The sequence below is a fragment of the Trichomycterus rosablanca genome, chromosome 12, assembly GCF_030014385.1.
Source record: "Trichomycterus rosablanca isolate fTriRos1 chromosome 12, fTriRos1.hap1, whole genome shotgun sequence".
Classification (NCBI taxonomy): Eukaryota; Metazoa; Chordata; class Actinopteri; order Siluriformes; family Trichomycteridae; genus Trichomycterus; species Trichomycterus rosablanca.
The window spans coordinates 4708634-4727454 of NC_085999.1; the positions used below are offsets into that span (position 1 = coordinate 4708634).

The 18821-nt window shown below is 41.6% G+C and overlaps 1 protein-coding gene across 2 annotated transcripts in view; it reads left to right on the forward strand.

Moving 5' to 3' along the window:
* raph1a (Ras association (RalGDS/AF-6) and pleckstrin homology domains 1a) overlaps positions 1-18821 on the forward strand; it is a 98945-nt gene that overhangs the window by 12150 nt on the left and 67974 nt on the right. For both annotated transcript variants that reach the window (XM_063005630.1, XM_063005631.1), the window contains exon 2: positions 17263-17335. The gene's annotated coding sequence lies outside the window, so the exon portion shown is untranslated. The remainder of the gene's footprint in view (positions 1-17262; positions 17336-18821) is intronic.

The following is an 18821-nucleotide window of genomic DNA, read 5'->3' on the forward strand; positions in this document are numbered from 1 at the left end:
TTTAATCCCTCACATTTACTGAAGTATCATTTGAAACACCCCAGCACTCGACCATAAACAGAGTTTTGGAAAAAATACAAGAACTCTCCAATATGAACTATGACAGAAGATTCTGCTGGTTTTCGCAACACTGTGGTTTTGCTGGTAATGAAAAGGCAAACTAAACCTCCCCCATCAGATGCTTATATCTTATATCTGTGTACATGAAAAATATGCTGAAAGGCCGCTTAGGTGGGGCAGCGGTAAAAACACACGCTGGAACCAGAGCCAGGATCTCGAATGCATCGTATCAAACATTAGCTCTGCCTGCCGGCAAGGCTGAGCAGCCACTTGAACAACGATTGGCCTGTTGTTCAGATATGGGCGGGACTAAGCCGGATGGGGTCTCTCTCTCATAACTAATGCAATTACGACTCTGCTGGCTGATTGATGGCGCCTGCTTAGAGATGAGAAAAGTGTGCTGTCAGGGTGTGTCTCTCTGTACACAACACTGAGCTGCACTGCACTCGTCAAAGTGTAGGTGATAAGATGCATACGGCATGCTGGCCACGTGTCGGAGGGGGCGTGGGTTAGCTTCGTTTTCCTCAATCAGAGCGGGGATCAGCATTGGTGGGGAGGAAGCATGACGCAATCGGGCAATTGTACGCGCTAAAAGGGAGAAAAAGGGAAGAAAATGCATTACAAAAAAAAACAAGAACAATATATATATATATATATATGTGGCAAACAGAATGGAACACACAATGTGAAAATAAAGTGTATGAAATATGTCCGGACATTTTCACCAAAGTAAAAATACAACCAGAGAAACGTATTAATCAGGTGGTTTATACCAGGTGCTGCATTGGACACACACATTTAACACACTCGTATCTTGTAAAGGCGAAGCTACAACACTCTGTGGTATTTGCCAAATACCCATTCCTATCAAACACATAGTGAGCGAATGCCCTAAATACTTACGAGAATGACAATGTATAGCAATGCCAAAAACTATGGGAAAAATTTTTAACAAAGCCAAAATAGAAACAACATACTAAAACAACATTTGGTAGGCTGATAAAAAACCTACCCTTCCTGCCATGAATATAACCATTGTGTAAACACTGCGTAAAACATCTAAATAAATACAAACATTTTGGAACACACTATACTTGTAATTGTGGTAAATTGACATGAATCTGTTGGCATTTTTATCAGCTTGTGAGCCTGATGAGGTCCCAGGTACTGATCAGGTTACTGACCAGGTTACTGACCCAGGTACTGAACCAAAATAGCAATCATGACTAAACATACACGGATCAAAATGTATGTGTATATGTGAGTATATATATAGAGTGTGTTCGAAAAGCTAGTGAGCTCTCTACATAGACAGAATTTTACATCATCCTATGCACGCTCCTGAGAAGGAGGCTGTTCGAAATCCTAGATGCCTTAATAAGCTGTCTAGTTAGGCATCTTAACATTTCAATGTTATTTTGACTCAAGAGCGAGTGAGCATTGGAAGCGTCCTTAGTGATCAAGGCAATCCCAGCATTCAGTGCGGCAGCTCTTCTCTCACAGAAAAATAAAAAAAAAACATGGCTGACGGGGCGGAGAAACGAATGGAGTTACTTTCAAACGTAAATAAATTATTTTAGATTTTTAATTTGTATCAACTTGCACAAGTGTTTTTATTTGCAAGTTCGGGCTTGTCAGCGAATTTAATTGTTTTCGGTACACGAAGGGAGATGTTAGTTAACATGCTAGCGCACTGTGCCACCCCATCCCATTGGTTTGAATGGCAAGATGCTAAATGCGAAACCCGATAGAATTGCTGTCTAAGCAGCGCAGTTCGAATAACCTGACTTATAAGTCATTGACTTATTAGAATCCTATCTACTGAGGCAGCTGCCTATGTAGGCAGTAAGACAGCAAGGCAGCTCCCTAGGTTTTCGAACACACCCAAAGATTTTTATGTATCTGCGTGTATACAGGCTTTATGTATATGTATGTATATGTATGTATATATATATATATACAATATTCACACTCTTATTGCAGTATGTTGCACAATATAGATTTAATATTATGTCCAGTTCTTGCACAACTGTCGTCACTCTCGCACACTTGGTTCACTTTAAAATACTTCTAATTACTTCTATTTTTTAAATTATATTTAAGCTTCTTTCTTAATTTTAGTTTTTACATTTTTCTATTCTTCTACACTTTTAGATTTTAAAACATTTCAATTTTTTTTGTATAATATATATTTTTGTCTACTTTGTTTATTTTGTAATTACTGTGGCCAAGCAGTCACAAAAGCATTTCACTGCCTGTTATACTGTGTATGACTCTGTATGTGATGAATAAACCTTGATTTGAATTTGGATTTGGATTTGATCTCTGGTCCGCTTGAAAAAAAAACTAGAGTTTTACTTTAACTATGCCTTGGTGCAGATCGTGTCATGTGTGAATGTGATTCACTCCTGTGGTCAATCATAAAATAAAGCAATTAGCGAAATTGTTACGTTAAGTGTCTCTGTTACGCAAGGATTTTGTATCCCTTATGAAATCTGTTGTGTATATTTTTTACTAGGCAACTAAGCTTTGGATTTTGCATCTGATTTGAGCTAGATATTCTGTTTTATGTACCTTAGTCCTCATATAAATCTAAACAAAATGAACAGAATAAAAAAGGATAAACAGATTTTGTACCACTTGATTTTGGATTTATTCCTCCCAATCTAGTTGTATCCAGTTACCTGATAGCATTTCCCTTCCTTTACTGCTGCTGACCTCCACTCCTGACTGAAAAGGGATGTGACTAACACACCCCACCTCGGACACGTGTGCAGTAGCCGACAGAGAGTCAGACACTGATCTCCATTATCCCCCGTCTCTGTACAGGAACAATAGGCCAGGTCATGATTGTAGCAGTAATGAGAACTCCGCTTTGGCATTCCTATCCTCAGACGAGCCAATCATTGGCTGCCGGTAACAGAGCCGAGATTCAAACCCGCGAGTTTGAGACGTCAGCTCTGGTGTGCTAGCATGTTTTACCGCTGCGCCACCCGAGCGCCTGGATTTAATTCTTGGCTGTCTCGGCCTGTTTATTTCAAATTCACTTTCATACTGAAAGTACCGGATTACATGTAGCGGTTATGACACGGCTTTGTGTTATTCACACATTATTGCATCCCAAAGCGGTTAATACTTGGACCCTTTTTTTAACGCTGTCAGCCCTGGACACACAGTGTGCTGCATACCAACCAACACATAACCAACATGTGGGATTTTAAGTAAAATGACCAAAAATAAGGTTTAAACAGTTTGGTTAATCTGTAGTGTCTTTTCAAAGTCATTAATTAATGTATTTAGTAATCATTCACAATTTTGATTCCTTACTTGACTTGTAAAGTTGCTTTGAGACAATTTCTGTTGTAAAAAGCACTATAGAGATAAATTTGGCTTGACTTTACTTGGACACAGACACATCTGAGTAAAGTTATTTTGCTTTTATCATCTTACTGTGAGGTGTATTATTATATATAACCAGTGTTACGTATTTACTGTTTTTAATAGAATTCTTACCATTATTTAGACAGACTGCACACTTTTTGTATTAAGACCTCATGACATTAAGACCTCATGACAGGACTGATGCAATTACGACCTCGTCTGGATGATTGATGGCGTCTGCACAGATTGGAGGAATAATGCACACCTGATCAGGGTGTGACTGTCCGTACACAAAGCTGATCCCCATATGCACTTGCCTCGGGCAGGTGAAAGATGCAGTCGGCTACTGCACATGTGTCGGAGGGGGCGTGTGTCAGTCTTGCTCTCCTCAATCAGGAGTGGAGATCAACATCAGCAGAGAGGAAGCGTAATGCAATCGTGTAATTGGATACGACTACATTGGGAGGAAAATTGGAAAAAATGCAATGCGATTTTTTAATTCCCTTAATTGTTTTTTTCAACTGACAAAAGTACAGGCATATTCTGGTTGACTGTCCCAGGTATCTACAGGGGCAGCAAGGACTTGATTTTCACCCAAACTGTGAGATAAATTTTTGGCAAAGTTTTTTTTTTTTAATTTTCTATTTCCCCCAGTTTTTATCCCCTAATCTAGTTGTGTCCAATTACCCTGAATACTGATTACCCTCTATACCCTAATTACCCTCAATTACCCTGAATACTGATTACCCTCTATACTGATTCAACCCTTCACCGCTGACTGAGGACGCCTCTCAACTGACATCCGGCACGTACAGTCAGTACAGACTGCATTTTTCACCTGCACGAGTTGAGTTCATACATTGACGGGCACTGTGTACGGAGGGCCACACCCCCATCAGCATTATTCCTCAGCCCTGTGCAGGCGCCATCAGTCAGCCAGCAGGGGCCACAGTTGCACCAGTTATGAGGACCCATGATCCGACTTTTTTACCCTCTAACCCTGAACAACAGCCAATCGTTGTTCATGCAGCCACCCAGCCCAGTCGGAAGGCAGAGCTGAGATTCGATACGATATATTCGAAACCCCAACTCTGGTGTGCTAGCGTACTTTACTGCTGCGCCACCTGAGCGGCCAATTTTTGGCAGAGTTAAAGCTGGAACAAGAAACAGAACAAGAGAGACTGACTTGATCTTTAATAAAAAGAAGAAAGAATATTCAGTGATCCTTCCATGAATGTATCCAATGTTAAACCATGGCGTTAAACCGATAAATAAACAAATAAACAAACTGACACCAGTACAGTAAAGACTTTTAATGTTTTGCATGATATGGTAAGGGAGGGCATTAGTGCCCTTGGCATGGGTGACTTGCATATGTGTGTAAGGTACCATTCATGTGGAGGCATCAGTTATATTAGAAAATGCCTCCAGCTTTGTTCCAACCTGACTGTGCACATTATTTTGGCGGAAAACTTACGGCAAGTCAGGCCAGGCCTACCAGAGACTCACGACATCTGAGAGACTACTTGTTTTACACTTCATTTAAAAGCATGCTACTTATTATTTATAGCAAAGAGGTCTGCTACATTTATTATTGTAAAAATCTATTTATTATTAGGTTTTTGGCCTACAATTACAAAAGATCACACACATACACATGCACACTGCACTTGTCCCTTGTTGGAGCCAACATCATTTGCTTTATGCAAATGTGTTAGAACTTGTTTCCAGCACACATGCAGTCTCATCTAAAGAGCATTTATACATGTTTTTAATTCATTCCTCTTCCTCTCGACTGCTGTATTATCAGCAGTAGTTCTGTTTGAATCTCTGGTGCCACGTTCTTGTCGTTGCATGTGCAGTAGCTGATGCCCATCATGTTTGTGTTCTGAAACTATTTTTCTGACCCACCAGTGGCACCTGTGTGCACAAAATAACCATTCCACAAGATTAAAACGGAGCCATGTGCCCACGCTGCCATTCACCCTGTTATTCTGTGTGTGAGACTGACAGGACTGCTACTGTATGGTGAAATCTGAGCCGGATTGGGAAATGTGGTTCCCTTCCCCAGGCTCTGGTGTAAATTTACTGTACAGAAACGGTCGGGTTAAGCTGGTGGGATTCCTACGTGGAGTTTCTCTTTTCTGGGGAGATTCAACTGGTTTTCCTGCCTGTCAAAAGTCTGACTTTGATTAGTGAAGCTACGATTGCCTCCACAGATCACAGGCTGGACTGTTATGAAGTATGGGACTTTTAGAAAGCTCAGACAACTTTTTCTTGATATAACTAGTAAAAAAAATAGGAATCTTTAGTAATAGGAAGTGGTAAAGCTGGTAAGACTTTAACATCCATCAGTCATTCTGTAAACGCTGCTCAAACTTTCTTTCACTGTAGAGATTCAGGCACATTGCAGACTTGGCCACATCTCATCAGACCTCACACCTCATTGATAGCTGGAATTGTTCAGATAGCAGATTTTATGCTTTATTGTACATTTTCATTATTGCGTTTGTCTGAAAACCTAGCGATCTCTCTACATAGACACATTTTATGTAATCCTACGTGCGCTCCCGAGAAGAAGGCTGTCCGAATTCTTGGATGCCTTAACATGCTGCCTACTAATGTGTCTAAATTGAAATCAATAATCTGACCTTCACTGAATAGTAAAGGCAATTTAATTTGATTTTTAATTTGTATAAAAGTGCACAAGTGTCATTTATTTGTAAATTCGGGCTCGTCAGGGACAGTTTAGCCGTTTTCGATACACAAAGGAAGATGTTAGCTGGCGTGCTAGCGGATTGTGCCGCCACAGCCCATTGGTTTGAATGGCCTGATGCTAACTGTGTTAGCTTAGTAGGCTAAAACTGTGGTGACGTAATTGCCGTAATCGTTGTCTAAGTAGTGTGTATAAATAATCTGCCTTATGAGTTTGAGGTCTTATTAGAATCCTCTCTACTGAGGCAGCTGATCAGGTAGGCAGTAGGCAGCAAGGCAGCTCACAAGGTTTTCGAACAGACCCATTATCTGAAGTTTATGAAGTTTATTTAAAATCATAATGTACATCAGTGTTGTAGTGGTGTGGCATGTATAAACATGGTTTTTATTACATTTTGAGTTAAAATGTTATGTAATTACAGCTGTTACATTTGATAAATGTGTTAAATATACAGTGTATCACAAAAATTAGTACACCCCTCACATTTCTGCAGATATTTAAGTATATCTTTTCATGGGACAACACTGACAAAATGACACTTTGACACAATGAAAAGTAGTCTGTGTGCAGCTTATATAACAGTGTAAATTTATTCTTCCCTCAAAATAACTCAATATACAGCCATTAATGTCTAAACCACCGGCAACAAAAGTGAGTACACCCCTTAGTGAAAGTTCCTGAAGTGTCAATATTTTGTGTGGCCATCATTATTTCCCAGAACTGCCTTAACTCTCCTGGGCATGGAGTTTACCAGAGCTTCACAGGTTGCCACTGGAATGCTTTTCCACTCCTCCATGACGACATCACGGAGCTGGCGGATATTCGAGACTTTGTGCTCCTCCACCTTCCGCTTGAGGATGCCCCAAAGATGTTCTATTGGGTTTAGGTCTGGAGACATGCTTGGCCAGTCCATCACCTTTACCCTCAGCCTCTTCAATAAAGCAGTGGTCGTCTTAGAGGTGTGTTTGGGGTCATTATCATGCTGGAACACTGCCCTGCGACCCAGTTTCCGGAGGGAGGGGATCATGCTCTGCTTCAGTATTTCACAGTACATATTGGAGTTCATGTGTCCCTCAATGAAATGTAACTCCCCAACACCTGCTGCACTCATGCAGCCCCAGACCATGGCATTCCCACCACCATGCTTGACTGTAGGCATGACACACTTATCTTTGTACTCCTCACCTGATTGCCGCCACACATGCTTGAGACCGTCTGAACCAAACAAATGAATCTTGGTCTCATCAGACCATAGGACATGGTTCCAGTAATCCATGTCCTTTGTTGACATGTCTTCAGCAAACTGTTTGCGGGCTTTCTTGTGTAGAGACTTCAGAAGAGGCTTCCTTCTGGGGTGACAGCCATGCAGACCAATTTGATGTAGTGTGCGGCGTATGGTCTGAGCACTGACAGGCTGACCCCCCACCTTTTCAATCTCTGCAGCAATGCTGACAGCACTCCTGCGCCTATCTTTCAAAGACAGCAGTTGGATGTGACGCTGAGCACGTGCACTCAGCTTCTTTGGACGACCAACGCGAGGTCTGTTCTGAGTGGACCCTGCTCTTTTAAAACGCTGGATGATCTTGGCCACTGTGCTGCAGCTCAGTTTCAGGGTGTTGGCAATCTTCTTGTAGCCTTGGCCATCTTCATGTAGCGCAACAATTCATCTTTTAAGATCCTCAGAGAGTTCTTTGCCATGAGGTGCCATGTTGGAACTTTCAGTGACCAGTATGAGAGAGTGTGAGAGCTGTACTACTAAATTGAACACACCTGCTCCCTATTCACACCTGAGACCTAGTAACACTAACAAATCACATGATATTTTGGAGGGAAAATGACAAGCAGTGCTCAATTTGGACATTTAGGGGTGTAGTCTCTTAGGGGTGTACTCACTTTTGTTGCCGGTGGTTTAGACATTAATGGCTGTATATTGAGTTATTTTGAGGGAAGAATAAATTTACACTGTTATATAAGCTGCACACAGACTACTTTTCATTGTGTCAAAGTGTCATTTTGTCAGTGTTGTCCCATGAAAAGATATACTTAAATATCTGCAGAAATGTGAGGGGTGTACTCACTTTTGTGATACACTGTATTCTTTTTCTTAGTGTGCTCACTGCCAGGAACATTTCTGAAATTCAGCTAAGACGTGTCTGAAATGGACTGATTTTTGTTCCTCTGTATAATTCTGGAGTGAATTTGGGTTTATATGGACGATCCTGGAACTGGAGCTTTTTTTAATTATAGCATTATAAAATTCTCTCAAAACATAAAGACTTTAATTTCACCTGAGTTCTGCTGTTAAGGGCTTTTGCTGAATTTACATGGCACATTTTGCTCTGTGAATTCGCGTCCCTAAACAAAACATTTGCAAATGAAAGTCTGCTGAATAAAAAGGCTTAGAAACAAACCTTCAGATTAGGATCGTCTTCTCTTTCATTTATTGTGCTGGTTTGTTTACTTACATAATCATATAATATCATATAAGTTCAGTTTAAGAAAAGGGTTTTCACAATACCATAATATTAACTTTGATAAACCTTTAAACACAGAATGTTGTGTACCAAGCATGGTCAAACACAAATGACCAAGAAGAATACTTTGAGGGTTTTTCAAAAAGTTTCCACACTTTTAAAACTATTTATTTATTAAGAATTTCAAAAACAAACTCCATCACTTTTCTACATCATCACCATCGTACCAACTTTTTAATGCCATCAGCAAAAAATGTTTTTGGTTGAGCGCGTAGCCACTGATGCGCCGCTGCGTTCACATCGTCATCACTTGAAAATCTTCTTCCCCTTAAAGCTTCTTTGAGCGTCCAGAAAAAATCACTCACTTTCTTAACCTCTTAACCAATCAGCCTATCTCAACTTTTCAATGGGTGCAAGGCACACAGTAACACCCTGGACGGGGCGCCAGTCCATCGCAGGGCAGACACACATACACACACATCCATTCACCTATAGGGCAATTCAGTGTCTCCAATTAACCTGACTGCATGTTTTTGGACTGTGGGAGGAAACCGGAGCTCCCGGAGGAAACCCACACAGACACGGGGAGAACATGCAAACTCCACACAGAAATGACCGGGACCGCCCCACCTGGGGATCGAACCCATTGGAGATCGAACTTCTTGCTGTGAGGCTACACCCACCATGCCGCCCAGGTGGAGATCAGATGGAGCTAAATCGGGACTATAAGCATCTCTCAGACACGACCAATTACTGCTCCTCCCACCCTCACCGTTTCCACCCAAAATATAAATGTGCGGAAACTTTTTGAAGATCCCTGGTATATTATTTACACTGTTTGTGTGTATAGTTTTGTTGATTTTTTTATGCTTCCAATTTTGGCATCAGTTTAGCGGAGATGCTTTTCACAGTGAGATGATCTGGCAAAATTAGTGTAGAGGTGCTCCAGCAGGCGTAGACCCTGCTGAACACCAAGCTAATGATCTGGTGTCCACATACTTCTAACCATATTGTTTTTCTTTTGGAAAGAATGTATCCCTTGGATGCATTAACATGTTATTGTGTTTTGAACATGTGTTTAAACAAGCTGTTTAAATGTAGGCTAGTATAATTGTCTACAAATATTACTACTCCAATGCGATGATAGCCCTTGGTGCTCAAGCTATTCAAAGAGCACATTCAAATTACTTCCTGCTCATCTATGCACATCCGAGTCAAATTAGCGCTCACAACTTAGACACAGTGCCAAATAAACGTGTCAGCCAAAGCAAAAGACTGAATGTTGAACTGTTTGGCACATACCTTTGTTAAAAAAAATGATAATGTTTTGCAACACAAATTAATAAATGTGGTGAAAATCAAGAACCAACCCAGTTTCTGCTCCAGCCACTCAGGATTTGTGTAAAATGATGAAGCTAGGATAATCTAGCATTCCTCCATGTGATAATGAGATTTCAACTACTTAAAAAACAACTGACCCACATAGACGAAACTTTTACAAAGCGACTTTGTACTGACAGTTAATCTCACTTTCTGTTCTCCTTATTGACTGGAACAATTCCTGGCTCTACATGATCCATGCCTTTACCTCATCCCCTCGTATACGGCTAACATCTGGTCCCAGCTGCAGCATCTACACGCCCGGCTGTTTCTCCAGCTCTGACATCAGTACATCACTGGCCAGCGATTGCTCACACAAGAGTCCGTACATGCTGGAACAGATGTTGGGCCGTGCAGTTTAGCTCCATGTGGGAACTGTTTTTAGACCATGGGAATCGGTCCATTTTATGAGATGGACTCATTCCCATGCCTGCTGTTTGCATTAACAGATACGTGCATCCATTTATCTCGTCAGCATGTGTTGTGTAATGATGTAGAAAATAATAGTAAAGTGAGAACTCTGAGAAGTAGCCTTCAACTCCAACAAACCCGTTACACCCCCCATTTCAGTCCTGTATTTATATACACCGATCAGCCATAACATTAAAACCACCCCCTTGTTTCTACACTCACTGTCCACGTTATCAGCTCCCCTTACCATATAGAAGCACTTTGTAGTTCTACAATTACTGACTGTAGTCCATCTGTTTCTCTACATACTTTTTAGCCTGCTTTCACCCTGTTCTTTAATGGTGAGGACCCCCACAGAGCAGGTATTATTTAGGTGGTGGATGATTCTCAGCACTGCAGTGACACTGACATGGTGGTGGTGTGTTAGTGTGTGTTGTGCTGGTATGAGTGGATCAGACACAGCAGCGCTGCTGGAGTTTTTAAATACCGTGTCCACTCACTGTCCACTCTATTAGACACACCTACCTAGTTGGTCCACCCTGTAGATGTAAAGTCTGAGACGGTCGCTCATCTATTGCTGCTGTTTGAGTTGGTCATCTTCTAGACGTTCATCAGTGGTCACAGGACGCTGCCCACGGGGCGCTGTTTGTTGGATATATTTTGGTTGGTGGACTATTCTCAGTCCAGCAGTGACAGTGAGGTGTTTAAAAACTACAGCAGTGCTGCTGTGTCTGATCCACTCATACCAGCACAACACACACTAACACACCACCACCATGTCAGTGTCACTGCAGTACTGAGAATGATCCACCACCTAAATAATAAAACTGTGCCAGATCAGGTATATGGAACAGAATGACCCACTGTGGTGATTCGTAAATACAACAGTTCTAACCTACCATGCAGCCATATAAATGAAAATATAAATTAGACCCAAATTATAAAGACATACTGATCATGCCATAAATCAAAATTACACAAATATGTGTTAAACATGACGTTAAAATCCAAAACAAACAAACACCTCAACCCCTAAATACAAGAGGAATAAAATCAGTGTTTCAGTGTAATAAGGTCGTCTGAGACCCACTTCTTTCATGTAGACCAATCAAGAAAAGCCAGACTGATCTGTTGATGTCTACAGCACAACCTAAACTCACACTAATGAGCACGCTGTGTTAAGCTGTCGTGTTAAGGTTTTGCCCTCGGTGGTACAGTCAGAGCTGGTAACCTCCCTTCCCCCCTCGACACCGACTGTCCTCAGGCAGGTCAAAGCCGTTCTGTCACATAGGAGTCCTGGCTTTGAAATTAGACCTCAGTCTTTGTCTTGCATCAATACACAGACACACAGACACACACACACACACACACACACACACACACAGCTGCCTGCAGCATCTGTGGCAGCGTGGATGCTAAATGAATGTGCGTAATCGTGCAGCTCTACACTGTCTGAACTGTGTGAATGAATGCAGAATCTGTCTGCTCAGATGCAGCAGGATCAGCGAGGGAACCTGCACACCGAGAATTTAGGTCAGTCGTGTCTGATCAGTGGTGAAGTTAAGTGATCCTGTGTGATGGCTCTGCCGTATCAGACCCCGACGTCAGACCGTACAGCGTAGTACCACCAGCTTTAGTTTCATGTGCCCAGTCGTCTGCTATAACAAGGTTTGGCGTCTAGATAATCTTTAAAGGGGTTTTGGCTTAAACGTAGGTGGAAACAAATTTTATATATTTTCTTTTTATGCATTTTCTCTCCTTTTTCTCCCTTTTTAGCGCGTCCAATTGCCCAATTGCATCATGCTTCCTCTCCACCAATGCCGATCCCCGCTCTGATTGAGGAGAACGAAGCTGCCGACAAGTGGGCAGCATGCCGTATGCATCTTATCACCTACACTTTGATGAGTGCAGTGCAGCTCAGCATTGTGTACAGAGAGACACACCCTGACAGCACTCTTTTCTTAATTTCACGGACCTTGTTTATCAAAAGTCACAGAATTCACGAATTTTTAAAGAAAATAGCCACATTTCACTCATAAATTGAATGATAGAATAGATAAAAGCTACAATACGCAGCACAGCTACCTTAACGGTTGAATGTAAACTAGAACATTCAGCAACAGTCTCAAAGACGTAAGTGCTCGTCCGTGTTTTGACACCCCTTCCCTGCGTTACCTGAGTCGTGTTTTTAGCTGCTTTAGACTTCGACATCTTGGATATTTTGTCTAACCGATTGCTAATGTAACCGAGCGTCTTTAAGTCAAGTGAAGTCAAATTTATTTATATAGCGCTTTTTACATGGACATTGTCTCAAAGCAACTTTACAGAATACAGGACCGACAGACCAAAAATACCTATTGAGCAAGCCGAGGGCGACAGCGGCAAGGAAAAACTCCCTTAAAATTACAGGAAGAAACCTTGAGAGGAACCAGACTCAGCAGGGACCTCCATTCTCTTTGGGTGGCCTGGAGGATACTTTAAATAAATAATAGTTTGCTGAGTTTATAAAGTAAGAAATAACTTTACTTAGACAAACTATCGGGAGCAGAATACTTTACTGGTTTGTTCTTTTGAGGCGCAGCTCAGACTACACAGAGATGATCATGTGTGTAGAGAATCACATTGCATATTGCGCATCATGTTAAATCACTAAACACAAACGTTATATTCTGAATTTTACAGTACACTGAATATTACATGGGAAACGGCTCATTTTATTTAGGTAGAGCCTTATGTATAGGTTATTAGTCCCATACGAATGGTTACACACACTTCAAACACACAGATCTTTTTATTGTGTACTTCATCTAAACAATCTGTACCTGACTTACATTTACATTTTCGGCATTTAGCAGACACTTTTATCCAAAGTGACTTACAATTATGACTGAACACAATTTTGAGCAGTTGAGGGTTAAGGGCCTTGCTCAGGGGCCCAACAGTGGCAACTTGGCAGTGGTGGGGCTTGAACTGGCAACCTTCTGATGGATAAAAACATTATGATGTGTGTAGTCTTTTATATGGACAAACTTTGGCCAAAAGCAGCAAGGTAACATTGGTGCTTTATGGTGTTTGGCCTTGCAACTCTCCCAACTACAAACCACCTTAAACTGCCATATCTGTAATATGGGAACGACTCGCTCCTGTCCTGTCTGTTCCTTCTTCCCCTTCTCTAATGTATTTACATTAGGATGTGTGTGTATCAGATTTCCTGTGTAGCCTGAAGGACAGAGGCCTGTGGGAGAGTCGATTCCAGTGCAAATCTCTCTCTGCCGCGTCCGGTGTGGCGATTGTGCTGGGGACATGATGAGCTCAGAGGCTTCGGCCTTTATTGAGTTTCCTGTTCCTCCAAGCACGGCTCTATTATTTGAATTTTAAATGCTTAGGTTCTTTCGGGTCAGGCGTGTTCGTAGTGTGGTGGGATAGGATCTGAGATTACTCAGACTGAAGTAGACTGCTGGGATTCACCAATATAGGAATACAGGACCATTGTTTTTTTGGTTTAGATCAATAATTACATTATACACACAATATTAAGTAAAACCTAATATCATTTATCATGTATTTATGGAATTAAGTTATTAAACACCTATATCACCCTTTTTGAAGGGAATTGTTTCTTTAGATTTACTTAATTAACCAGTTTAAGCATTTAGTTTAGCTAGTGTAACCAGTTTAGCTTACCAAACCCAGTCAGCATTTAAAAATAACCATCACCTTTCCAACTAGTGTCCAATCTGCATCTACTTCTTATTACCTGCCAGTGTTCCCACACAGAGTGGTATCACGCTAAAATCCACATGACCACCCCTCTCATGCAGGCACTGAATTGCATAGGGTAACCTGTTTAGTTGTGTTTGTGTGGACGCCCGGCCAGGTCAGTGGCTCTGCGTGAGATTCAGACACTCTGCAGTGGTGTGTTAGCACATTAAAACACTGCTCTACACTTTAGTCCCTATTGTGTAACGGTTCTTTGTATGGGGATCAGATTGGATTGAGGACCAGACTGGATTTTATTTTAAAATCTCCAGCGGGGCGGCACGGTGACTGAGTGGGTAGCACTGTCGCCTCACAGCAAGAAGGTCCTGGGTTCGATCCCCAGGTGGGGCGGTCCAGGTCCTTTCTGTGTGGAGTTCGCAGGGTTTCCTCCGGGTGCTCCAGTTTCCTCCCACAGTCCAAAGACGTGCAAATGAGGTGAATTGGAGATACAAAATTGTCCATGACTGTGTTCAGTATAAACTTGTGAACTGATGAACCTTGTGTAATCAAAGTGTAAAACTAAAATCTCTAGCATAGGTTGTCTGGTAATACTCTGGTAAATACATTATAAAACCTAAAATAACATTTTAGGAGTAATGTTTGTGTGGCTGGAAGTGGCAAAAGTTGTTTTAATATTTTACATGCTCATTTACATCCTACATCTTTCTACCTAAAAATCAGACATTGGTGTTGTGCTTTAAAACTGTGATATTTGAATGACTTCGGTTCTGAGCGACTGACCTGTTCACTTATAAATGTGTACACACCACACTCACATCTCCGACACATTTGTGTTGTGGGTTCTCTGTAGCCATCATGACAATGACTGAACTGTAATATTTTAAACAATCTGAGCTGCGGTGCGCCGAGTTTATTGACCTTGGACTGAAATCTTCAGACACCTAAGAAATAATAAACTCCTGAGCCTCCTTCCTGGTGCCTGGATCTTTTGGAGAGCTTTGCAGGGATACCTTTTCTTTCTGTCAGCCAGGAACAGCACAGTCCTTCCACGTTTTCTTTCCACGTCCGCTGCTTGAATATCAGTTTAGGTTTAGCATTTCTTTAAAATCTTAGCGTGGCAGCACTGGCCAAGCTGTAAAAGTAAGTGGACATTTGTAAAGAGGTTAATTTGCACCTTGGTTTTTAAATAGAAAAGGAAAAGCCACAATCTGGTGGTTTAAAATCCTTATTAACTGAGAGTAAAGCTGTCATGTAGGTAACATAGGTTGCATAATGCATATTGTATCACACTTGACTGTATTGATGACTATTGCTTGGCATTTTGGGGGGTGAATCTGTGGTTTATATTAGCTGTCAGTCAATATGTGACTTATTTAGCTTTAGTGTGGTTAAAAATCGAAACTACTTTTTTGTTAAACCTACTGCTTATTCACATTTTGTTGTAGCCGAGTGGTTAAGGTACTGGACACCACTGCCAGGTTGTAACTGTTGGGCCCTTAAACAAGGCCCTTAACCCTCAATTGCTTAGACAGTATGCTGTCACAGTACTGTGAGTCGCTTTGGATAAAAGTGTCTGCTAAATGCTGAAAATGTAAATGTAAATTTTACATAAATGTCATTGGTTGCCATTAACTAATCATAGTTAAGCAATAAATAAATTGTAGCTTTCATAAAATGTGGGCTGTATCAAGGATACGTCATTCTTTATTTTTATTCTGGTTTGGTAGCAGAGGGAAGGCTCTAGGACGCAGGACTCCTTATGCCAGGTTCACACTACACGACTTTCCAAGTCATCAGGTCGCTGTACAGTTCACACTACACGACTGGATCTCTTGTAATGGAGAGTCTTTCAAGTCGGTGTGGCTTTCACACTACACGACTGATCAGCGAATCACAGGCGAGCTTCTCTGGTCTCCCAAACTACATGAAGCTACATGAACAGCAGGGATTGTTCTATAGTGAGTTGGAGGTTAATAAATATTTTTTGGAATGCAGCGTTCGTGTTTTGTAGAGAACGATAAGGTCAGAAATACTGTAAAACGTGTGTGTGTGTTGATGTATTCTGATATAAACTATATTACGCCCCTGTCCCACCTTTTTACAACTCATCCCCTGCGTTTCCCCTCACCCCATATCTTGCGTTCTCATTGGCTGTTCGACATAGCACTCGTTGCCAGTCGGGCAACTCGGATCCAGATATCTGGCAAGCTAGATATCTCTAGTCGGTTGCCGAGCCGCTTGGTTGTTGAGTAGTTCACACATAGCGATTGAGAGCCGAGTTTCGATCGCCGAGCGAACACAGAGTTGCTCCCGAGCCGGCAAATCTAGCGCCGACCAGTCGCCGAGCGAAAATCATGTATGTCCATGGGTATATTCATGGGTATGTTCAGTACCAGTGCAGCCTACATTCTGAATCTCACAGAAATCTGATTATATACACATTTATGCTTGTAATTAATTAATTTAGTTTGTTTAGTTTTATCTTGTTTTATTAGGATTTTAATGTCATGTTTTACACCCTTCAGATACATCCACAACAGAAACGGTAGCTACTCGTTACACAAGGTTCATCAGCTCACAGGGTTATATCGAACACAGTCATGGACAATTTACCTCACTTGCACGTCTTTGTACTGTAGGAGGAAACCGGAGCTCCAGAGAAAACTCACACAGACACGGGGAGAACATGCAAACTACACACAAAAAGGGTGTTCGAACCCAGGACCTTCTTGCTGTGAGGCGACAGTGTTACTCACTTGTTAGCCACCGTGCTGACTCAATTCATTTCATAAATAACAGTGACCAATGTCCAAATAAGCATTACTGCTAAACTGATATTCAAGTTCAGTGGGTCTGATTTATGTTTCATTTTTCTAAATTTCATTAAGTCATTCATTAAGCTTTTACTACCAAATCCTAAACTGCTCAGTCCTGCTGTAGGCAATTCAGCCGGTTTACTGTTGATGAGGTGTGTGTGTGTGTGTGTGTGTGTGTGTGGAGGGGGGTATACACTGTTAAATGCTTATTCTGCAGTAAGTGAGTACTAAGTAAATTCCTCAAGACAGAAATAAACTGAATGGAAAACTGAAAATGATTAACGTTTTGTACATTTTTTGGCAGGACTGATTGAGGACTTTTTTTCATTCTGAAGTTTCTGTGAGCTGGAGCAAGCAAGAGCAGAACTCATCCAAAGGTAAGCAGGTTTCAACTGTGACAGAAGGTTTATTGATATTTTTATTGCTGCTTGACAAATTTGTCCTAAATTACTGTTTCGTTTGTTAATAAGAGCGTTCTTTAAAACTCTATTTATTAAGAATTTCTTTTTAAAACAAACAACATCACTTTTCTACATCGTCATCTTCCGCTGCTGAGAGATACCAGATTGCACCCGAGGAGAGCTTGTCGCTGTACACGCCTCTTCCAACACATGCACAGCCCTCCTCTTCTCGCCCCTGCATTCTGCACAGGCGTCTCTTCCACCAATCAGGGTTCTTACTGAACACCCACACAGAAGTCCGGCCCCCACCCTGCAAAGCTTCTTTGAGTGTCCAAAAAGGTGGAAATCAGATGGCGCTGAATCTGGACTATAAGCTCTCTGATTCTCCCAGACAAGACAGATTACTCCTCCTCCCACCCTCACCATTTATAACCAAAATATAAAAGTGCGTAAACTTTTTGAAGATCCCTGGTTCATATTTTTACCTGTTAGACCACGTAAAATCAAATAATGATAAAAAAATTTTTTACTGACGCACTAAGGTGGCGCAGCGGGATATCCGGTAGCACACCAGCACCGAGATTCTGAACTCCTCGGTTCGAAACTCGGCGTTGCCATCGGTCGGCTGGGCGCCATCTAGCGGGCATAATTGGCAGTGACTGCAGCAGACACTAATTGGCCACCGTGTCTGCTAGGGTGGGATGACCGGACTATGTGGGTGGGGTCTTCAAATGCTGTGTAAGGACCCTGATTAGCAGATAGAGAGGCGTCTGTGCAGAGTGCATGGGCGAAAAGAAGGGGTCCGCTAGGACTGAGCACGGGTCGGAGGAGGCCTGAGCAGCAACATACCCTCCTTGAATGCAATTAGGGATCCACAGCAGCGGAAGATAAATGGACTACACTAAATCAGGAGAAAATGCATAAATAAATAAAATAAAATGAACTTTAATGGTTTAGCTGAGCTATAAACAATAAATAATTAAATAATTAATAATAATTATTATTTAGGACAAAGAAAACCATTTAAAATAATCGTCACGTGAGCATGTTTATCTGAATCACTGGTGTAAGTTTGGGTATTTGACGGCGTTCTTGCCGAATGATCTGGTGTAAAAGTGAAACCATGTGAGGATCGTCGAGCTTTTTCACTGCTCTCCTCTTGAAGTCATCTGGCCTGTTATCACAACGCTTGCCACAGTTTTCATCACACGTGTTATTAACCCTCCCAGTCTTTGTAAAAAAAAGGAAACTTCAGCACCTCTTTACCCTTTGGGCCCTGCAGGGCTGACTCTTTAACGAAGCTGTCTGCCTGTCTGCTTTAGTTTTAGTCCTAATGAAAGGGGACACGAGTCTGGCATCCTACAGCTTTTGCTCTTGTAACAGTATATTGAAGTTCCTTCTTCAGGCCGAGAGGAAATTATGTTTGTTTTGTGTTTGTGTGTTTACCAGATCATCAGCACAT